The 21,543-nt window shown below is 38.3% G+C and overlaps 1 pseudogene; it reads right to left on the bottom strand.

The window, feature by feature from the left end:
* Nucleotides 1-6,853: 6,853 nt before the first annotated feature.
* Nucleotides 6,854-7,698, bottom strand: LOC113890406 (annotated as a pseudogene).
* Nucleotides 7,699-21,543: the final 13,845 nt, after the last annotated feature.

Consider the following 21,543-nt stretch of genomic DNA (forward strand, 5'->3'; position numbering starts at 1 on the left):
TATTTCTACAAAGTTGCATATCCTAGGTACTTCACATAAGTGGAATCATATATTTGTCCTTTCTTGTCTGGCCTATTTCACTCAGCAAGATGTTAAGTTCAATCCATATTGCAGCATGTATTAGAATTTCATTTTTTTTACAAATGAAAAATATTCCATTGTATGTACATGCAACAGTTTGATTACCCATTTATTTCTTCATGAACATTTTGGGTTGTTTCCACCTTTTGGCTGGTGTGAATATGCTGTGAACATTAGTGTACAAGTATCTGAGTCCTTGTTTTCATTTTTTTCTAGGTATATGCTTAGGAATGAAATTTCTGGATTATACAATAATTTATGTTTGAGTTTTTTGAGGAGCCACCAAACTGTTTTCCACAGTATCATTTTACACTTCCACCAATAATAAATAAGACTCCAGTTTCTCCAAATCCTCATCAATACGTATTATTTTTCATTTTTTAAAAAAATTTTATCTATTAACCATGTTAATGGATGTGAAATGGTACCTCATTGTGGGTTTAATTTACCTCTTCCTGATGGCTAGCTAGTGATATTGAATATCTTTTCAGATACTTATATTGGCCATTGTTTATCTTCTTTGGAGAAATTTCTATTGAAACCTTTTGTCCATTTTTGAAAACTATACATATGTGTATATATATGTGTGTATATATGAATACATACATATATGTATATTTGTACACATACATATTTACACACATACACATATATATACATTCTAGATATCAACACTCTGTCAGATACATGCTGTGCAAATATTTTCTCTCATTATGTGGGTTACCTTTTCACTCTTTATATTTTTCTTTGATGCACAGAAGTTTTAAATTTTGATAAAGTCTGGTTTGTCTATTTTCTCTTTTGTTGCCTGTACATCTCATGCATATCCAAGAAGTCACTACCAAATCCAATGTCACAAAGATTTTTTTTCTGTCTTCTAAGAGTTTTATAGTTTTAACTCTTATACTTAGGTTCTTGATTTATTTTGATTTGTGTTTTGCATATGGTGTAAAGTAAGGATCTGTTGTATGTGGATATCAAGTTTTCCTAACATCATTTGCTTAAGACTGTCATTTTCCCTTTGAATCATCTTATTGAAAATCAATGAATTGTATATGCAAAAATTTATTTTTAAGATCTCATTGCTAGGTCCTCATGTAGGTCCTTATGCCCCATATACTTTTCACTTGTATTTCTTAAATGTTAATATTTTCCCATGTTTGCTTTATAGCCCCCACTCCATACTCTCTCTGTCACTCATACACACACACACACACACACATATATAGGTATGTTTATATAATTTTTATCTACATCTTTTTTTAAACTGCTGGAAGACATTTACAGACATGATGTTCCCTGAATTCTTCAGTGTGTACTTTCTCTTATATTTTCTATTCTCAGTAGAGGTGATGTCACCTTCAAGGGGAAAAAATTGATTCTATGAGAGGGAAAAAAGTAGAAAACCAGAGATACTACATATGACCTCTGGCTTTCCAAAGCTCAACTATATCCAACAAAATCATATTTCCTAGCTTTCAATTTCTCTTTTTAAGGAGATATTAATTTAAATATCACTTTAATTTATCTTTGGCAGACAGGATACAATAATTTTTTAAAAGATTTGAGAAACACCATGTTCTATAATAACACACTTATTGAAATCAGGAAATTAATAATGATATACTATTCTATTGATTTGTTTTGTTTTTACATTTCACCAGTTATTCAATTAATATCTCATAAGACAAAAGAAAATCCTAGACCACCCATCACATGTCATTGCCATGTCTCTTTAGTCTCTTATCACAACAATTCTTCACTTTTTAAATTGTATTTAGTGACACTGACCTTTTGAAGAGGATAGGTCAGTTGTTTCATAGAATGCCCCTTAGCTTAGATCTGTCTGGTGTGTCTTTAAGACTGTATTCAGGTTGTGCCTTTTTGTCGGAAACACCACACAAGTGACACCGTGCCCTTCACAGTGCCCTTTCAGTCCCTTCTCTCTCTGAGTGAGCACTATTCCAAGTGCTGGGTGTACAGCAGAGAACAAGATTTGATTTCTGCCCACATGGTGCTGACATTCTAGGAAGGAGTTTGCAGAACACTGAGAAACGTTACTCATAGAAAGAAAAGACAGGGGTAGCCCTGGAAAAGAGCTTGCCTCGTTCTTTACAGCCCCATTCTATTGGACAAACCCTATTGGAAAAGTATCTAATCCCAAAGGAAAAATCTTTCTGTCTGTCTGTCTCTGTGTCTCTCTCTGAGTACTACAGATGAAGTGGGTTTCTCATGGAGGTGCTGAGTTTCCTGTTATTCAAAGGACAAAATTATATAATGGTTATCATTTGACCTTTGCTGTGAAAGATCCCTTTGTTGGGGAACTGACCTGGTCTCTGTGCCTTGGAAAAATAAAAAAGTCCATCAGCCTTAATAATCTTATCTGTAAATTGGAAAATAAAGACAGTTGGTACTTCAAAGAGTTATTGTAAAGATTAAGTTCAGTAATACATGAAAAGCTTTTAGCTCAATGCCTAGCATTTACTAAGAGCTTAATAATTACTGATTATTATTATAATTTTTAAGAAAAAGACTATTCGCTTAAGTTGTTATTTTTCAAGAAGATTGTTTACTAATCATTTCTTTTAAAAGGACAGCCAGCATGGGAGGAAGCTTGCACTAATATTATTAAGTTGTATTTCAACTATGCCAATTTTTAATTTTAATTTTTACTTATGACCATCAAGGTTACACATGCAATAGTTTCCTAGAAGTACAATAGGTCTGGGTACCCTGGGTCAGGCTGACGTGGGGGCTGTTTCCTTTCTATTACAGTTAGGTTTATGTACCTGGCTAAGCTCTAAATGAACTGGGAAGAGTGTACAACATTAAGGTGGATTTACTAAGAAGCTAATGAGGGACTTCCCTCAAGGTCCAGTTGTTCAGTCTCTGTGCTTCCAATGTAAGGGGCACGGGTTTGATCAATAGTTGGGGAACTAAACTCCCATATGCCCCCATGGCCAAAAATAAATAAATAAATATGCATAGGATTTCTGCTGGCCAAATGAGGAGGGGCCATTCTAAGTAATAGACTATTAGTGGCTCATCAACTCAAAAAAAAAAAAAAAAAAAACTAATGAAACTTAAGCTTCTCCTTCGTTTGTACAGCCCTCTTATAAGAATCCATCTTTTCTCATTGAAATAAACACTCATTTTCATGTACTCAGAACCTGGATGCTTCCCTTGTTGATGCCTGTACAGAGAACTGAGGTCAAGTTCTGGGCATCTGCTTTATTTGATGGGGAAAAAAAAAAATCTTGGTTTTAAGAGCTCATCTCAGACTCTTTTCTCAGAACTTCATTGTGTGGCATATAGCAGATAAAATATAAAGGTATAAAAAAATGTCAATTAAGGCTATTTCTTTCTTCAGAGGCTTGCCCTTTCTCTCTGAAACAGAAGGTCTTTTCTATAGAAAAAAGCCTTTTTTAGGTCACTTTGTGTCACATTGGTTGATCTCCCATTTTCTCTTCCTTCCTGGATACCCCAGGTCACTGTTTGGAGAAGGACAAGTAATCAGAGATTTGAAGCTTTTGTACATAGAAATGCTGTACATAGAAATGACCTGATTTTTGGTGGACTCTGAAAACAGAGAATAGAGGAAAAGGTGTAGACAGAGGTTCAGAAATTTGGCATAGATGATGACTATAAAGAAATGTACAATGAAAGGTGGTAATGAATGAAGACTGTGGGAGAATTTCAAAACTTATCAGATATTAACAATGAAACAATTAGCAGCGTGAGGCTAGCAGTAGAAACTTTCTCTATCTGCTCCTGCTATTAGTTTTGCTACCCCAGCAAGTATCTAGCTGGCTGCTACATTGTGGCAAGTTAGAGAAATGGGCTGGGCTCCTCTTCTGTGTTGGTGTGGGATCAAGAAAAGACAATAGCCACAAGAGGTAAGGGTGCTGCTGCTGCTGCTAAGTCACTTCAGTCGTGTCTGACTCTGTGTGACCCCATAGACGGCAGCCCACCAGGCGCCCCCGTCCCTGGGATTCTCCAGGCAAGAACACTGGAGTGGGTTGCCATTTCCTTCTCCAATGCATGAAAGTGAAAAGTGAAAGTGAAAAGTGAAAGTGAAGTCGCCCAAATGGAATCAAGAAATCAGAATTTGAAGCAAGCCTAAAAATAAAAATCCTGCTGAATTTGCAGAAATTATAAGAGGATTTTAGAGTTCCTGAGAGACTGAATGGTAAGTTTCAATCAATTTTAAGTAAGTATTTGTGTATGTCAAAGGACAGGGTGACCCTGACTAACCTGTAAGATGACCATGTGAACCAGCAAACATTTGACAACCGGGATATGTTTGGTGAATATTGAGACTACCTTCTCTGGGCTGATGGGTGAACCAATGACCATTAGGAGAAGTGGAAATGTGTGATCCACAATCCAAGTGTGACTTTGATTGGTTTCCTGTTGGGAAAGACAAAATTAAACCTACAGTATGGAGAAACAGCATGGACCATGGAAAGAATACCATTCCAAGAGCTGAGGTGACTGAGCCAAGTGCCAGCTCTTCATCTAATTCTGTAAGACTCTGAGCAAGCAGTTCACTTTTTAATTTCTTTACATACAAGATATTCAAATCACTTTCTCTCAAATGTTAGACATCATCTTAGGATTGAACTCTTCCTTCCATTTTTCTTTCTTATAGGACACCCATGTTTCTTTTGTTTTACTTTGCTTTGAGCAGGTGACCTATATTATTCCAGGCATCAATAGATGCTTTAGATCATAGCTATGGCTTACTACACAATTGCACTCATCTCACACACTAGTAAAGTAATGCTCAAAATTCTCCAAGCCAGGCTTCAGCAATACATGGATCGTGAACTTCCAGATGTTCAAGCTGGTTTAGAAAAGGCAGAGGAACCAGAGATCAAATTGCCAACATCCGCTGGATCATGGAAAAAGCAAAAGAGTTCCAGAAAAACATCTGTTTCTGCTTTATTGACTATGCAAAAGCCTTTGACTATGTGGATCACAATATACTGTTGAAAATTCTGAAGGAGGTGGGAACACCAGACCACCTGACCTGCCTCTTGAGAAGCCTGTATGCAGGTCAGGAAGCAACAGTTAGAACTGGACATGGAACAACAGACTGGTTCCAACTAGGAAAAGGAGTACATCAAGGCTGTATATTGTCACCCTGCTTATTTAACTTCTATGCAGAGTACATCATGAGAAACGCTGGGCTGGAAGAAGCACAAGCTGAAATCAAGACTGCCAGGAGAAATATCAATAACCTGATATGCAGATGACACCACCCTTATGGCAGAAAGTGAAGAAGAAATAGAGAGCCTCTTGATGAAAGTGAAAGTGGAGAGTGAAACAGTTGGCTTAAAGCTCAACATTCAGAAAACTAAGATCACGGCATCCTGTCCCATCACTTCATGGCAAATAGATGGGGAAACAGTGGAAACAGTGAAAGACTTTATTTTGGGGGGCTCCAAAATCACTGCAGATGGTGATTGCAGCCATGAAATTAAAAGACACCTACTCCTTGGAAGGAAAGTTATGACCAACCTAGACAGCATATTAAAAAGCAGAGCCATTAGTTTGTCCACAAAGGTCCATCTAGTCAAGGCTGTGGTTTTCCCAGTAGTCATGTATGGATATGAGAGTTGGACTACAAAGAAAGCTGAGCACAGAAGAATTGATGCTTTTGAACTGTGGTGTTGGAGAAGACTCTTGAGAGTCCCTTGGACTGCAAGGAGATCCAACCAGTCCATCCTAAAGGAGATCAGTCCTGGGTGTTCATTGGAAGGACTGATGTTGAAGCTGAGACTTCAATACTTTGGCCACCTGATGCGAAGAGCTGACTCATTTTAAAAGACCCTGATGCTGGGAAAGATTGAGGGAAGGAGGAGAAGGGGATGACAAAGGATGGGATGGTTGGATGGCATGGCATCACCGACTCAACAGACATGAGTTCAGGTGAACTCCAGGAGTTGGTGATGGACAAGGAGGTCTGGTGTGCTGCGGTTCATGGGGTAGCAAAGAGTCAGACACGACTGAGCGACTGAACTGAATTGATGACTTATTGACTCCACCTAATGCCCTAGTTTTCATTGCTATTCTCCAAATATTGTTCTTTTCTTCCCCCTAAATAATTCTCCTTGATTAACCTCAATATATGTGTTTCCTCTGTCCAGAGTATTCCTTCTTCAGAATCTTCCTGATCCTTCATCTTAATTATGTCCTGATCAGTGATGCCTATTGCCACCAATTACCATTGGCAGAGAGGCATCATAAGCTTTAGAGATAACTTTTCTCAAGTATCCAGAAATTCCTACCTATTTTTTGTTTGTTTGAGTTTCAAATGAGTTCTTTGGCTTTGGCAGGCAGGAGAGATGGTGGTGGTAAGGATGAGGAACTATTCAAAATCAAATTTGTGTAGGCTGGCAAACATACTGTTGTTGGCTTCCCATCTGTTAGAACAAAATTATAGGAATTGCTGATTAAACAAATATTTTCCCTTTCAGGTTTGCAGTTAAAACATGAAGCAGCTCCAATTGTGTCAAGCGGCTGGTTTCAGTTTAGTGGGAGTTCCCTTCTGCTTGTTTATATTGATAAGGAGTTTTAGATGCTAAGTGTTTGTGGCATAATACATATAGCATTCTTTTCATTTATTCAAAATACAAGTTTATTCTTATTCTAAATGAAAAGGAATGGGAATGACAGTAACTAACAAGATTCAACCCCTCAATATTGTCATGTGGCTATGGCAGTGTTATATTTGAAACTCAAGGAGAAAACAACTGTGATCCCAACACCTAAATATGCAGGCCCAAAATAAATGAAGGTATTTTTTTTAACTGCCACGTTCACTCTGAAGTCCATCCATCTGCTTCAGCATCCAAAGATTAAGCACATGTCCTGCTTAGCTATATAATAAAGTGGCAAACACGCTGCACCACTGACATCACAGAACAGCTGCCTGTGAACTAGACTCTGACGCTGGGCCCCAGCTTCACTTTCTCACAGGTCATCATCTTCATCCGGGAGAGCAGTCGTCTGAGCAGCCTCCAAATCATGCTCGTACTGTGCTGCCAGGGCTGGGTCCATGACCATTTCTGGTGGGGGCGAGAGCAGGTGTGGCAACAAGCTCCAAGTTAGGGTCTCTGATCAGCTTTCTAGCAAGCCAGAGGAAGGGTTTTTCAAAATTGTAGTTACCTTTGGCAGCAATGTCATAATACTGAAGAGGCTCCTTTTGGTGGAAGATTTTGCCTTAACCTTTCCGTCTTTAATATTCACCTTGTTGTCATACAACACAATAGCAGTATTCTCACATACTGGTACCAGATTTTTATGCCAGTTAGGCACATTCTTCTAAGCAAATCTTGATGTTACATCAAACATTATAATGAAACACTGAACTTGTATATAATAGCCATCTCCCAGTCCACCAAATTTCTCCTGATCAGCTCTATCCCATGCTTTGAACATAACAGGTCCTCTGCTGATCTGGAACACAAGAGGATGGACCTCAACACACAACATGGCTACATACTTCTCAAATTCACCAGTCAGATGACATTTCAAGAATGTAGTGTTTCCAGTACCACTATCACCAACCAATACAAATTTGAACTGAACTTGGAGTTCTTGGGTAGACATCTCAATGTTACACAGCTCTGGTCTCTGCAACCTCATGGCCTCTGTGGCAGGGGAGTGAGGAGAGCTCTGTCTGAGCACATACACACACAAGACAAATAGCATGCTTATGAGAATAATACATTAATTCCTATCGGAAGAGAATAAGCATTAAGTTCAGTTCAGTTTCAGTCACTCAGTCATGTCGACTCTCTGTGACCCCATGGACTGCAGCACACTAGGCTTCCCTGTCCTTCACTATCTCCAGGAGTTTACTCAAACTCACGTCCATTGAGTCAGTGATGCCATCTAACCATCTTGTCCTCTGTCGTCCCCTTATCAGGTCTATGTAAGTAATTCAATTATTTCAGACTTTCTTTCAATATCACCTCTTTCATGGAGCTTTCTTTGAAGCCTCATGTCACACTGAGTTCATCTTCTTCTAAGTCTAAATCTTTTTCTTTTTTTGCCTTTTTCTCTTAATTTGCCCTTAATTGAATACTACTTATTAATACTTGATTTTGGATGAACTGCCTTTTCAACTATAAGCTCCTTTATGAGAAGGACAGCCTTTTATGCAACTGTTATATCCAGGTTGTGCTGTCATAAGTGTATATAAGGCATATAGGAAATACTGAATTAAGTGTTTGGGGGAGTCCAGGGGTGGCATTACTTTTCTTTGACTTTAGTAGTAGTGACACTTTGTCAGACTTTCAGAATAGAAATATGTCCAGGTCACCACAGTTAATAGAAGCTTATCATAAGGATAGATGGGAAGGTAAGGAGGAGAGGATAAAGCAGTTAAACCACCAGACCCCACAGGTAACTGGAACATCATTCATTGCTTGTTCAAGATACATCAATAAATGATTCATTTCAAAGTAGGTGCAACGAACCATCAGCAATTCTGCAAGTATTCCATGTGGCTGACAACTCCTTCATCTCCCCTCTCCCATCTCTATCTACTTTTTTGACTACTCTTGACTGCTCGTCCTCTTACTCTCTCCGTATGTTTCATTGATTGAATGATTGGTTTAATAAAGATTTGCTGAGCCCTCTCTGTGTGCTGGGTACTCTACAAAGCTTTGGAGAGGTAAAGGAGAGAAACGACATAGGTCCTTTGAACAGAATTTACAGCCCAGAAAGAAAGACAAATAAACTGGTAATTATAGCATTGTGTAGTGAATGCTATGATGGGGGAAACTGAAAGTATAAAGGAAATGCATGGAAGGAGGATTTAATCCAGTTTAAGGGGTCAGGAAAAGTTTCCTGTAGAAAGTGACAGCCAAGATGAGAAGCAAATGAAGAGAAGGAATACAGGTGACTGTGATGTTTATTACAGGCAAAGAGAAGAGTAAGCATGAAGACCTAAAAAGATCATATAGTGTTTGGGAAACAGAAAGTAGTTTAGTATGACCAGAGCATGGAGTATAGGATGGTAAGCAGGGGGAGGAGGTGATAGAAAGCTAAAGAGATAATGCCTGGTCCAGATGCATGGTCCAGATTATTGAGAGTATTAACCATGTCAAAAAAAAAATCTATTCTAATTCCCCTGAAGAGAAGACACTGGAGACTTTCAAGGATGAAAATGACATGATCCAATCGACATTTTGGATACCTTCACATACCTTCCTGTGAACAATTGGAAGAATCAGAGCAAGACTTGACACAAGAGTCCAATTACTGCATTTTTTCAACAGTCTAAGAGAGACGTTAGGTGTAATGAGAAAGAAAGAAAGAAAAGGGAGGGAGAAATATTTAGGAAGTAGCATGCCGGACTCTGGACTTTTTGTATATGAAGTTTGAGAAGTGACTGGTAAGCCTTTTGATGATGCATCTGCCCTTCTCCCTGAGCTAGTCAGAGAGATCTCAGGGCAGTAGAGTCATGCAGCCCAAAACACAGTGCCATTCGGAGCTCTTGCATGGACTATTGAATAATCTCCAACTTCTGGTTCTTGAGGGTGGGAAGGAAAACGGAGATTCTGGTGGGGTGGGGTGGGGAGTAAATCTGCAGAAATCTCTCTGCACCAAGAATAATGGAGGATTTTAGTCTGAGGGCAAGTAAGAGGGTTGCTGAGGACAGAAATGGTAGCAGAAAGCCAAAGTAGCTGGTTCTTGCCTTTTCCAGAAGTGCTGTGGATGACTGGGGAAGACCTAATGCAACCCAAGATGCTCTTGTCCACCATAGGCAGGTGTGTGAGTCACATGGTAAATTGAGGCATTTGGACTCCCCTTCATTCTCGGCTTAATGTCTAGCAGTTCCCTGGGAGGAAATGAGAGTTACACTGTTTTCTCCAGACCAGGGCATCCTAACATTTGAGTAAGGGGTCCTCCTCCTGATGGCTAGTCCCCATTTAGATTGGCCCATGAAAGCTGTTTTTCAGATCTCCATTTTAGTACCTCCATTTTAACTTCTTTTATTCTTCTGTGTAAGCAGGTTTCACTCAAAATAAAGCTATGTTTCAGTCTGGTTATTGTGTAATTCTGAATAAAGATAGCCTCTACCACTAGCAACCACACTGTAATGTTATGTCCTGATGGGTTACAGGCCTATATTCTTATGCTCTTATGAAACTACTTTTTGTGAAACTGAAAAAGGAGGAGAAGGAGAAAGAGAAAGGGAAGAAGAAGGAAGGAGAGAGGGAAAGGAAGGGAAAGGGGGAGGAGGAGGAGAAGGTAAAGAGGAGGAAAGAATACTGCTATTTAAAACTACAGATTCTTTCTGAGGGAAAGGAGGTTGGATCTTGTTAAAAATAATTTGAGAGACCCTGATGGTCTTTTGTGGCACCAGCCCCTGTGCCAAGCACTGTAATGGATTTTGGTACAGCCAATGAGGGCCTGAGGAACTGAGCTTTAGAGAAAAGACTAGAGAGAGTTTTGTTCAGCATTATAAAATGAAAAGAAATAAAAGCAGTTTTGAGGTGGAAGGTGGGAGAGTGGATATGAGACAGGAAACCATGGGGAGAAAGATGGGAGGGAAAAGGAACCAACAAGATGGTGAGAATCCTGTGGATTCACTTAGACGCCTTGAACTTTAGCACTCTTCACAGGAGTGTGGCTAATATAACTTTTAGGACTGGAATGACCAACATTCATTTGTAGGTGTGAATTTCTGCAAAGATTTTTATACTCTACAGTTCTCCCCATCATCCTGAACTTTTAGTAAAATCTGATATATACCATTTATGAGAAGCTTTAAGCAGAATAACGGGGAATTCCCTGGTTGTGCAGTGGTTAGGATTCCACATTTTTCACTGCCAAGTGCCAGGGTTCAATCACTGATTGGGGAACTATTAATAGGATCCTAGAAGTAATCTATGCAACCAAAAAAAGAGGAAAACAAACAAACAAAAACCAGAATAAAAGTGAATTCTCTTCCAGGGGAAGCCATGAATAGAGCAGTGTGTTTGAGGCATGAACCCATATATAAATTGAACTACTGCAATGGGAACCAGAGGTAAATATGAAAATATAAACCTCTGAGAATTCAATGAAATCATGCAGCAGGTATTGGGCTTTTCATAAATTATCAAATGGGGATTGAGAAAACTTTTTGAAACCAAGTGCTACCCTAGCTAAAAAGTTGGATACCTTAGTCATAACTTTTTTTAATATATGTTTTTATTTGAAGGATAGTTGCTTTATAGAATTTTGTTGTTTTCTGCTCATGAATCAGCCATAGGTATACATATGCTCCTAATATGTGTGTCATGGAAAAGAACAAAACAATGCCCACATATATATAAAATATATAGATTAACCATAGAGAACTAACTCTAGGGAGTATCAAATAGTGAGAACTCACACAAAGGAAACCACTTGAATACAAGACCCAGCAACCACCAGTAGCATGCTGTTCAGGATGCCTCATCTAAACAACAAACAAAACAAAAATACAACCCAACCATCTGTAGACAGGATTACCACGACACTCAGCCTTGTCCATCAGAGGAAAAACAAACAAACAAACAAACAAAACCTCAGTACAAATCTCACCGTATATGAAGCTTATGCAAATCACTGGATCAACCTTGCTGCTGCTGCTGCTAAGTTGCTTCAGTCGTGCTGGACTCTTAGTGACCCCATGGACTGAAGCCTACCAGGCTCCTCTGTCCATGGGATTTTCCAGGCAAGAGTACTGGAGTGGGGTGCCATTGCCTTCTCCCGAATCAACTGTAGGAGGGCAGAAAACAAAAAGAAGAAAGAATTCAACCGTCAAGCCTGGGGAAAGGAGACCTCAAACACAATAAGTTAAAAATATATACTTAAATATGTATATATATAATGAAAAGGCAGAGAAATATTACACAAATGAAAGAAAAAACTAGAAACACTGAAATCCAAATAAATGAAGAGGAAATAGGCAAACTACCTGAAAAAGAATTCAGAATAATGATAGTAAAGATGATCAAAAACCTTGAAAACAGAATGGAGAAAATGCAAGAATCAATTTTAAAAGCCTAAAAGAATTAAAGAATAAACATACAGAGACAAACAACACAATTATTGAAATTAAAAATACTCTAGAAAGAATCAATAGCAGAATATCTGAAGCAGAAGAACGAATCAGTGAGCCAGAAGATAAAATGGTGGAAATAACTGCTGAAGAGCAGAATAAAGTAAAAAGAATGAAAAGAACTGAGGATAGTCTCAGAGACCTCTGGGACAATATCAAACACACCTGCATTCAAATTATAGGATCCCAGAAGAAGAAGAGAAAAAGAAAGGGTATGAGAAAAAATTTTAAGAGATTATAGTGGAAAATTTACCCAACATGGAAGAGGAAAATTCAAAAAGCTGCAAAGAGTCCCATATAGGATAAACCCAAGGAGAAACACGCCACACATATTAATCAAACTAACAAAGACTAAACACAAAAAAAGAATATTAAAAGCAGCAAGAGAAAAGTAGCAAGTAACCTACAAGGGAAATCCCATACACTTAATAGCTGATCTTTCAGCAGAAACTCTGCAGGCCAGAAGGGAATGGCAGGATATATTTAAAGTATTGAAAGGGAAAAATCTACAACCAAGATTACTCTAACCGGCAAGGATCTCATTCAAAATTGATGGAGAAATAAAAAGCTTTTCAGACAAGCAAAAGTTAAGAGAATTCAGTACCACCAAACCAGCTTTACAACAAAAGTTAAAGGGACTTACATAGTCAAGAAATACAAGAGAAGAAAAAGATTGACAAAATCAACCCCAAACAATTAAGGAAATGGCAATAGGAAATATATATCAATAATTACTTTAAATGCAAATGGATTAAAAGCTCCAACCAAAAGACACAGACTGGCTGAATGGATACAAAAACAAGACTCATATATATGCTGTCTACAAGAAACCTACTTTGGACCTAAAGACACATATAGGCTGAAAGTGAGAGGATGGAAAATATATTCCATGCAAATGGGAAGCAAAAGAAAGCTGGAGTAGCAATCCTCATATCAGACAAAATAGACCTTAAAGAAGATTACAAGAGATAAGGAAGGACACTACATAATGGTCAAGGGATAAATCCAAGAGGAAGACATAACAATTGTAAATATCTATGCACCCACACAGGAGTACCTCAATACATAAGACAAGCACTAATATACATAAGGGAGAAACTTACAGTAATAGTAGAAGATTTTTAACATCAGTGAACAGATCATCAAAATGGAAAATTACAAAGGAAACACAAGTCTTAAATGATACATTAGATGATATGGATCTCATTGATGTCTTCAGGACATTTCATCCAAATGCAGAAGAATATACCTTCTTCTCAAGTGCTCGTGGGACCTTCTCCAGGATAGACCACATCTTGGGTCACAAATCAAACCTCAGTAAATTTAAGAAAATTGAAATTGTATCGAGCATCTTCTCCAACCACAACGCTATGAGACTAGATATCAATTACAAGAAAAAAAACTGTAAGAAACACAAACACATGGAGATTGAACAATATGTTTCTAAATAACTAACAGGTTACTGAAGAAATCAAAAGGGAAGTCAAAAATTTTCTAGAAACAAATGACAATGAAAACACGACAACTCAAAACCTATGGGATGCAGCAAAAGAAGTTCTAAGAGGGAAGCTTATAGCAATGCAATCCTACCTCAAGAAACAAGAAAAACATGGAATAGACAGCCTAACTTTACACCTAAAACAACTGGAAAAAGAACAAAAAACCCCAAAGTTAGAAGGAAAGAAATCATAAAGATCTGAACAGAAATAAATGAAAAAGAAATGAAAGAAACAATAGTAAAGATTAATAAAACTCAAAGCTGGTTCTTTGAGAAGATAAACAAAATTGACAAACCTTTAGCCAGACTCATCAAGAAAAAGAGAGAAGAATCAAATCAACAGAATTAGAAATGAAAAAGGAGAGGTTACAACAGACAATGCAGAAATACAAAGGATTATAAGAGACTATTATGAACAACTATATGGCAATAAGATGGATAACATGGAAGAAATGGACAGATTCTTAGAAAGTTCCATCTTCCAAGAATGAACCAGGAAGAAATAGAAATTATGAACAACTCAACTACAAGCACTGAAACTGACACTGTGATAAAAAATCTTCCCAATCCCCACTCCCCCCCAAAAAAAACCTAGGGCCAGATGGCTTCACTGGAGAATTCTATCAAACATTTATTTAGAGAAGAGGTAATGTCTATCCTTCTAAAACACCTTCAAAACATTGCAGAGGAAGGAACACTTCCAAACTCATTCTATAAGGTTACCGTCACCCTGGTACTAAAACCAGACAAAGACAACAAAAATAAAGAAAACTACAGGCCAATGTCACTGATGAACATAGATGCAAAAATTCTCAACAAAATTTTAGCAAACAGAATTCAACAACACATCAAAAAGCTCATACACCATGATCAAGTTGGGTTTCCTCAGGGATGCAAGGATTCTTCAATATATGCAATCAATCAATGTGATACACCATATTAACATATTGAAGGATAAAAACCGTATGATAATCTCAATAGATGCAGAAAAAGCCTTTGACAAAATTCAACACCCATTTATGATTAAAACTTCAAAAAATAGGCATAGAAGGAACCTACCTCAACACAGTAAAGGCCATATATGATAAGCCTACGGCAAACATTATTCTCAATGGTGAAAAACTGAAAGAATTTGCCCTAAGATCAGAAACAAGACAAGGGTTTCCACTTTCACCACCATTATTAAACATAGCTCTGGAAGTACTAGCTACAGCTACCAGAGAAGAAAAAGAAATAAGAGGAATCCAGATTCCTCTTATTCCAGAAAAGAAGAAGTAAAGCTCTCATTGTTTGGAGATGACATGATACTGCACATGCAAAACCCTAAAGATAGTATCAGAAAATTACTAGAGCTAAGCAGTGAATTTAGCAAAGATGCAGGATACAAAATCAATACACAGAAATCACTTGCATTTCTATATACTAATAATGAAAAATCAGAAGGAGAAATTAAGGAATCAATCACTTTTACCATTGCAACAAAAAGAATTAATTGCCTAGGAGTAAACTTACCTAAGGAGACAAAAGAACTGTATGCAGAAAATTATAAGACACTAATGAAAGAAATCATTCTCCAAGCCAGGCTTCAGCAATATGTGAACTGTGAATTTACAGATGTTCAAGCTGGTTTTAGAAAAGCCAGAGGAACCAGAGATCAAATTGCCAACATCCGCTGGATCATGGAAAAAGCAAGAGAGTTCCAGAAAAACATCTATTTCTGCTTTATTGACTATGCCAAAGCCTTTGACTGTGTGGATCACAATAAACTGTGGAAAATTCTGAAAGAGTTGGGAATACCAGACCACCTGATCTGCCTCTTGAGAAATCTGTATGCAGATCAGGAAGCAACAGTTAGAACTGGACATGGAACAACAGACTGATTCCAAATAGGAAAAGGAGTACGTTAAGGTTGTATATTGTCACCCTGTTTATTTAACTTACATGCAGAGTACATCATGAGAAACACTGGACTGGAAGAAACATAAGCTGGAATCAAGATTGCCAGGAGAAATATCAATAACCTCAGATATGCAGATGACACCACCCTTATGGCAGAAAGTGAAGAGGAACTCAAAAGCCTCTTGATGAAAGTGAAAGAGGAGAGTGAAAAAGTTGGCTTAAAGCTCAACATTCAGAAAACGAAGATCATGGCATCTGGTCCCATGATTTCATGGCAAATAGATGGGGAAACAGTGTCAGACTTTATTTTTTTGGGCTCCAGAATCACTGCAGATGGTGACTGCAGCCATGAAATTAAAAGACGCTTACTCCTTGGAAGGAAAGTTATGACCAACCTAGACAGCATATTCAAAAGCAGAGACATTACTTTGCCAACAAAGGTCCGTCTAGTTAAGGCTATGGATTTTCCTGTGGTCATGTATGGATATGAGAGTTGGACTGTGAAGAAGGCTGAGCATCGAAGGATTGATGCTGTTGAACTGTGGTGTTGGAGAAGACTCTTGAGAGTTCCTTGGACTGCAAGGAGATCCAACCAGTCCATTCTGAAGGAGATCAGCCCTGGGATTTCTTTGGAAGGAGTGATGCTAAAGCTGAAACTCCAGTACTTGGGCCACCTCATGTGAAGAGTTGACTCCTTGGAAAAGAGTCTGATGCTGGGAGGATTGGGGGCAGGAGGAGAAGGGGACAACAGAGGATGAGATGGCTGGATGTCATCACTGACTCGATGGATGTGAGTCTGGGTGAACTCCGGGAGTTGGTGATGGACAGGGAGGTCTGGCATGCTACGATTCATGGGATCGCAAAGAGTCGGACATGACTGAGTGACTGAACTGAACTGAACTGAATGAAAGAAATCAGATGACATAAACATATGGAGAGATATTCCATGTTCCTGGGTAGGAAGAATCAATATAGTGAAAATGACTACACTACCAAACCAATCTTCAGATTCAATGTGATCCCTATCAAATTACCAATGGCATTTTTCACAGAACCTGAACAAAAAAATTCACAATTCATATGGAAACATAAAAGACCCCAAATAGCCAAAGCAGTCTTGAGAAAGAAGATTGGAACTGGAGGAATCAACCTTCCTGACTTCAGATTATACTACAAAGCTACAGTCATGAAGATAGTATGGTACTGGAACAAAAACAGAATTATAGACCAATGGAACAAGATAGAAAGCCCAGAAATAAACCCATGCACCTATGGGTACCTTATTTTTGACAAAGGAGGCAAGACTATACAATGGGGCAAAGACAGCCTCTTCAATAAATGGTGCTGGGAAAAACTGGACAGCTACATGTAAAAGAATGAAATTAAAACACTTCCTAACACCACACACAGAGATAAACTCAAAATGGATTAAAGACCTAAATGTAAGACCAGAAACTATAAAACAGGAAAACATAGGTAGAACACTTGATGACAAAAATCAAAGCAAGATCCTCTATGACCCACCTCCTAGAGTCATGGAAATAAAAACAAAAGTGAACAAGTGGGACCTGATTAAACTTAAAAGCTTTTGCACACCAAAGGAAACTATAAGCAAGGTGAAAAGACAACCCTCAGAAGGGGAGAAAATAATAGCACATGAATCAACTGACAAAGGATTAATTTTCAAAATATACAAGCAGCCTATACAAATCAATACCAGAAAAACAAACCCAATCAAAAAGTGGGGAAAAGACCTAAACAGACATTTCTCCAAAGAAGATATACAGATGGCTAACAAACACATGAAAAGGTGCTCAATACTGCTCATTATTAGAGAAATGCAAATCAAAACTACAATGAGGTATCACCTCATACCAGTCAGAATGGCCATCATCAAGAAGTCTACAAACAGTAAATGCTGGAGAGAGTGTGGAGAAAATGGAATGCTCTTGCACTGTTGGTGGGAATGTAAATTGATACAGCCACTACAGAAGGCAGTATAGAGATTCCGTAAAAATCTGGGAATAAAACTACCATATGACCCAGCAATCCCACTCCTATGCATATACCCTGAGGAAACCAAAATTGAAAAAGACACATATATCCCATTGTTCATTGCAGCACTATTTACAATAACTAGAACATGGCAGCAATCTAGATGTCCATCGACAGATGAATGGATAAAGAAGCTGTGGTACATATACACAATGGACTATTACTCAGCCATAAAAAGGAATGCCTTTGAGTCAGTTCTAATGAGGTGAATGAACCTAGAACCTATTATACAGAGTGAAGTAAGTCAGAAAAAGAAAGATAAATATCGTATTCTAACGCATATATACGGAATCTAGAGAAATGGTACTGAAGAACTTATCTACAGGGAAGCAATGGAGAAACAGACATAGAGAATAGACTTATGGACATGGGGAGAAGGGAGCAGAGGATGAGATGCATGGAAAGAGTAACATGGAATCTTATATTACCATAGGCAAAATAGTTAGCCAACGGGAATTTGTTGTGGAAATTCCATAGCAATATGGATTCCACAGGAATATGGCTCAGGAAACTCAACCAGGGGCTCTGTATCAACCTAGAGGGGTGGAGTGGGGAGGGAGATCGGAGGGAGGTTCAAAAGTGAGGGGATATATGTATACGTATGGTTGATACATGTTGAGGTTTGACAGAAAACAATGAAATTCTGAAAAGCAATTATCCTTTGATTAAAAAGTAAAAAAAAATTTTTTAAAGAAGTGAAAGAGATGCAGAATTCAGAAAATATATATTTATTTCAAAAAATTAATTTTTATTGCCTTCATTTCAGAAAAAATACTAATTATATCTTCTATCAATATTTTCACATAATCACTTTGGTTCAGTTCAATCACTCAGTCGTGTCCGACTCTTTGCGACCCCATGAACTGCAGCATGCCAGACCTCCCTGTCCATCACCAACTCCTGGAGTTTACCCAAACTCATGTCCACTGAGTCATTGATGTCATCCAACCATCTCATCCTCTGTCATCCCCTTCTCCTCCTGCCCTCAATCTTTCCCAGCATCAGGGTCTTTTAAAATGAGTCAGCTCTTCACATCAGGTGGCCAAAGTATTGGAGTTTCAGCTTCAACATCAGTCCTTCCAATGAACACCCAGGACTGATCTCCTTTAGGTTGGACTGGTTGGATCTCCTTGCAGTCCAAAGGACTCTCAAGAGTCTTCTCCAACAACACAGTTCAAAAGCATCAACTCTTCGACGCTCAGCTTTTTTTATAGTCCAACTTTCACATCCATCAGAGAAGGCAATGGCACCCCACTCCAGTACTCTTGTCTGGAAAATCCCATGGATGGAGGAGCCTGGCAGGCTTCAGTCCATGGGGTCGCTAAGAGTTGAACACGACTGAGCGACTTCACTTTCCCTTTTCACTTTCATGCATTGGAGAAGGAAATGGCTACCCTCTCCAATGTTCTTATCTGGAGAATCCCAGGGACAGGGGTCCTGGTGGGCTGCAGTCTATGGGGTTGCACAGAGTTGGACACGACTGAAGCAACTTAGCAGCAGCAGCAGCTGACATCCATACATTACTACTGGAAAACCATGGCCTTGATTAGACGGACCTTTGTTGGCAAAGTAATGTCTTTGCTTTTGAATACGCTGTCTAGGTTGGTCATAACTTTCCTTCCAAGGAGTAAGCGTCTTTTAATTTCATGGATCCAATCACCATCTGAAGTGATTTTGGAGCTCCCCAAAATAAATTCAGCCACTGTTTCCCCATCTATTTGCCATGAAGTGATGGGACAGGATGCCATGATCTTAGTTTTCTGAATATTGAGCTTTAAGCCAACTTCTTCACTCTCTTTCACTTTCAAGAGGCTCTTTAGTTCTTCTTCACTTTATGCCATAAGGGTGATGTCATCTGCATATCTGAGGTTGTTTATATTTCTCCCGGCAATCTTGATTCCAGCTTCTGCTTCCTCCAGCCCAGCATTTCTCAGGATGTACTCTGCATATAAATTAAATAAGCAGGGTGACAATATACAGCCTTAACACACTCCTTTTCCTATTTGGAGCCAATCTGTTGTTTCACGTTCAGTTCTAATGTTGCTTCCTGACCTGCATACAGATTTCTCAAGAGGCAGATCAGGTGGTCTGGTATTCCCATCTCTTTCAGAATTTTCCACAGTTTATTGTGATCCACACAGTCAAAGGCTTTGGTATAGTCAATAAAGCAGAAATAGATGTTTTTCTGAAACTCTTTTGCTTTTTCAATGATCCAGCAGATATTGGCAATTTGATCTCTGGTTTCTCTGCCTTTTCTAAAACCAGCTTGAACATCTGTAAGTTCACGGTTCACATATTGCTGAAGCCTGGCTTGGAGAATTTTGAGCATTACTTTACTAGCGTGTGAGATGAGTGCAACTGTGCGGTAGTTTGAGCATTCTTTGACATTGCCTTTCTTTGGGATTGGAATGAAAACTCACCTTTTCCAGTCCTGTGGCCACCGCTGAGTTTTCCAAATTTGCTGACATATTGAGTGCAGCCCTTTCACAGCATCATCTTTTAGGATTTGCAATAGCTCAACTGGAATTCCATCACCTCCACTAGCTTTGTTCGTAATGATGCTTCCTAAGGCCCACTTAACTTCACATTCCAGGATGTCTAGCTCTAGGTGAGTGATCACACCATCGTGATTATCTGGGTCGTGAAGACCTTTTTTGTATAGTTCTGGGTACTCTTGCCACCTCTTCTTAATATCTTCTGCTTCTGTTAGGGCCATACAATTTCTGTCCTTTATTGAGCCCATCTTTGCATGAAATATTCCTATGATATTTCTAATTTTCTTGAAGAGATCTCTAGTCTTTCCCATTCTATTGTTTTCTTCTATTTCTTTGCATTGATTGCTGAGGAAGGCTTTCTTATCTCTCCTTGCTATTCTTTGGAACTCTGCATTCAAATGGGTGTATCTTTCCTTTCTGCTTTGCTTTTCACTTGTCTTCTTTTCACAGCTATTTCACATAATACTTTCACATTAAAAGCAATGCCAAATTAGATCATTTTTCTTGAGTTATTGTAGTACTTAGGTAGCTTTGGTCAATGGACTTCACTGGTGGCTCAGAGGTTAAAGCGTCTGCCTGCAATGCGGGAAACCTGGGTTCGATCCCTGGGTCGGGAAGATCCCCTGGAGAAGGAAATGGCAACCCACACCAGTATTCTTGCCTGGAGAATCCCATGGGTGGAGGAGCCTGGTGGGCTACAGTCCACGGGGTCGCAAAGAGTTGGACACGACTGAGTGACTTCACTTTCAAGTAGCTTTTATTAATTTCAATTTGTAGAAAATTTGCTGTTCTGAGTTACTACCAACTGAAACTGATAGGAAAATATTTAAAGCAAAATTTAAAAATGAGCTATAAATTTTAGCTATTATGTTCAAAAGTAATGTCAAATTAATAAATTATCTCTATCACATAGTATGTTACAAAATATTTAAATTTCATCATATAAATTACTATCACTTTTACCACAAGTTTTTGCTACCTCTTAAGATGATATCTTGATCCATACAATATTACTTAAGTTCTTCTTTCAAAAATTTCAATGCTGGAATATTATAAAGAAAATGAAAAATGGCAATATGGAATCATTTCTCTAATTGAGACTATACTATTATCTCTAATGGATTTAAAATAGTCTGTGTAGAAATTAATACTAGAATTCTTAATATTTGAATATTAGCCTTCAGAGTTCAGGAAATTTCTTTATTTCATCTTTATAACCCTTTTAGGGGATATCACTTTAGGGGATAATCCTTTGCTGGAATATCATTTTTGTTGCATATTTCACACATAGTTTCTTTTGACAGAAGGAAACATTTTCTCTAAAATTTTGAGAAACGTTTCTTTACCCTTTTTTTTTTAAAATTTTATTTTATTTTTAAACTTTACATAATTGTATTAGTTTTGCC

The sequence above is a fragment of the Bos indicus x Bos taurus genome, chromosome 3 (genome assembly GCF_003369695.1).
Source record: "Bos indicus x Bos taurus breed Angus x Brahman F1 hybrid chromosome 3, Bos_hybrid_MaternalHap_v2.0, whole genome shotgun sequence".
Taxonomy (NCBI): domain Eukaryota; kingdom Metazoa; phylum Chordata; class Mammalia; order Artiodactyla; family Bovidae; genus Bos; species Bos indicus x Bos taurus.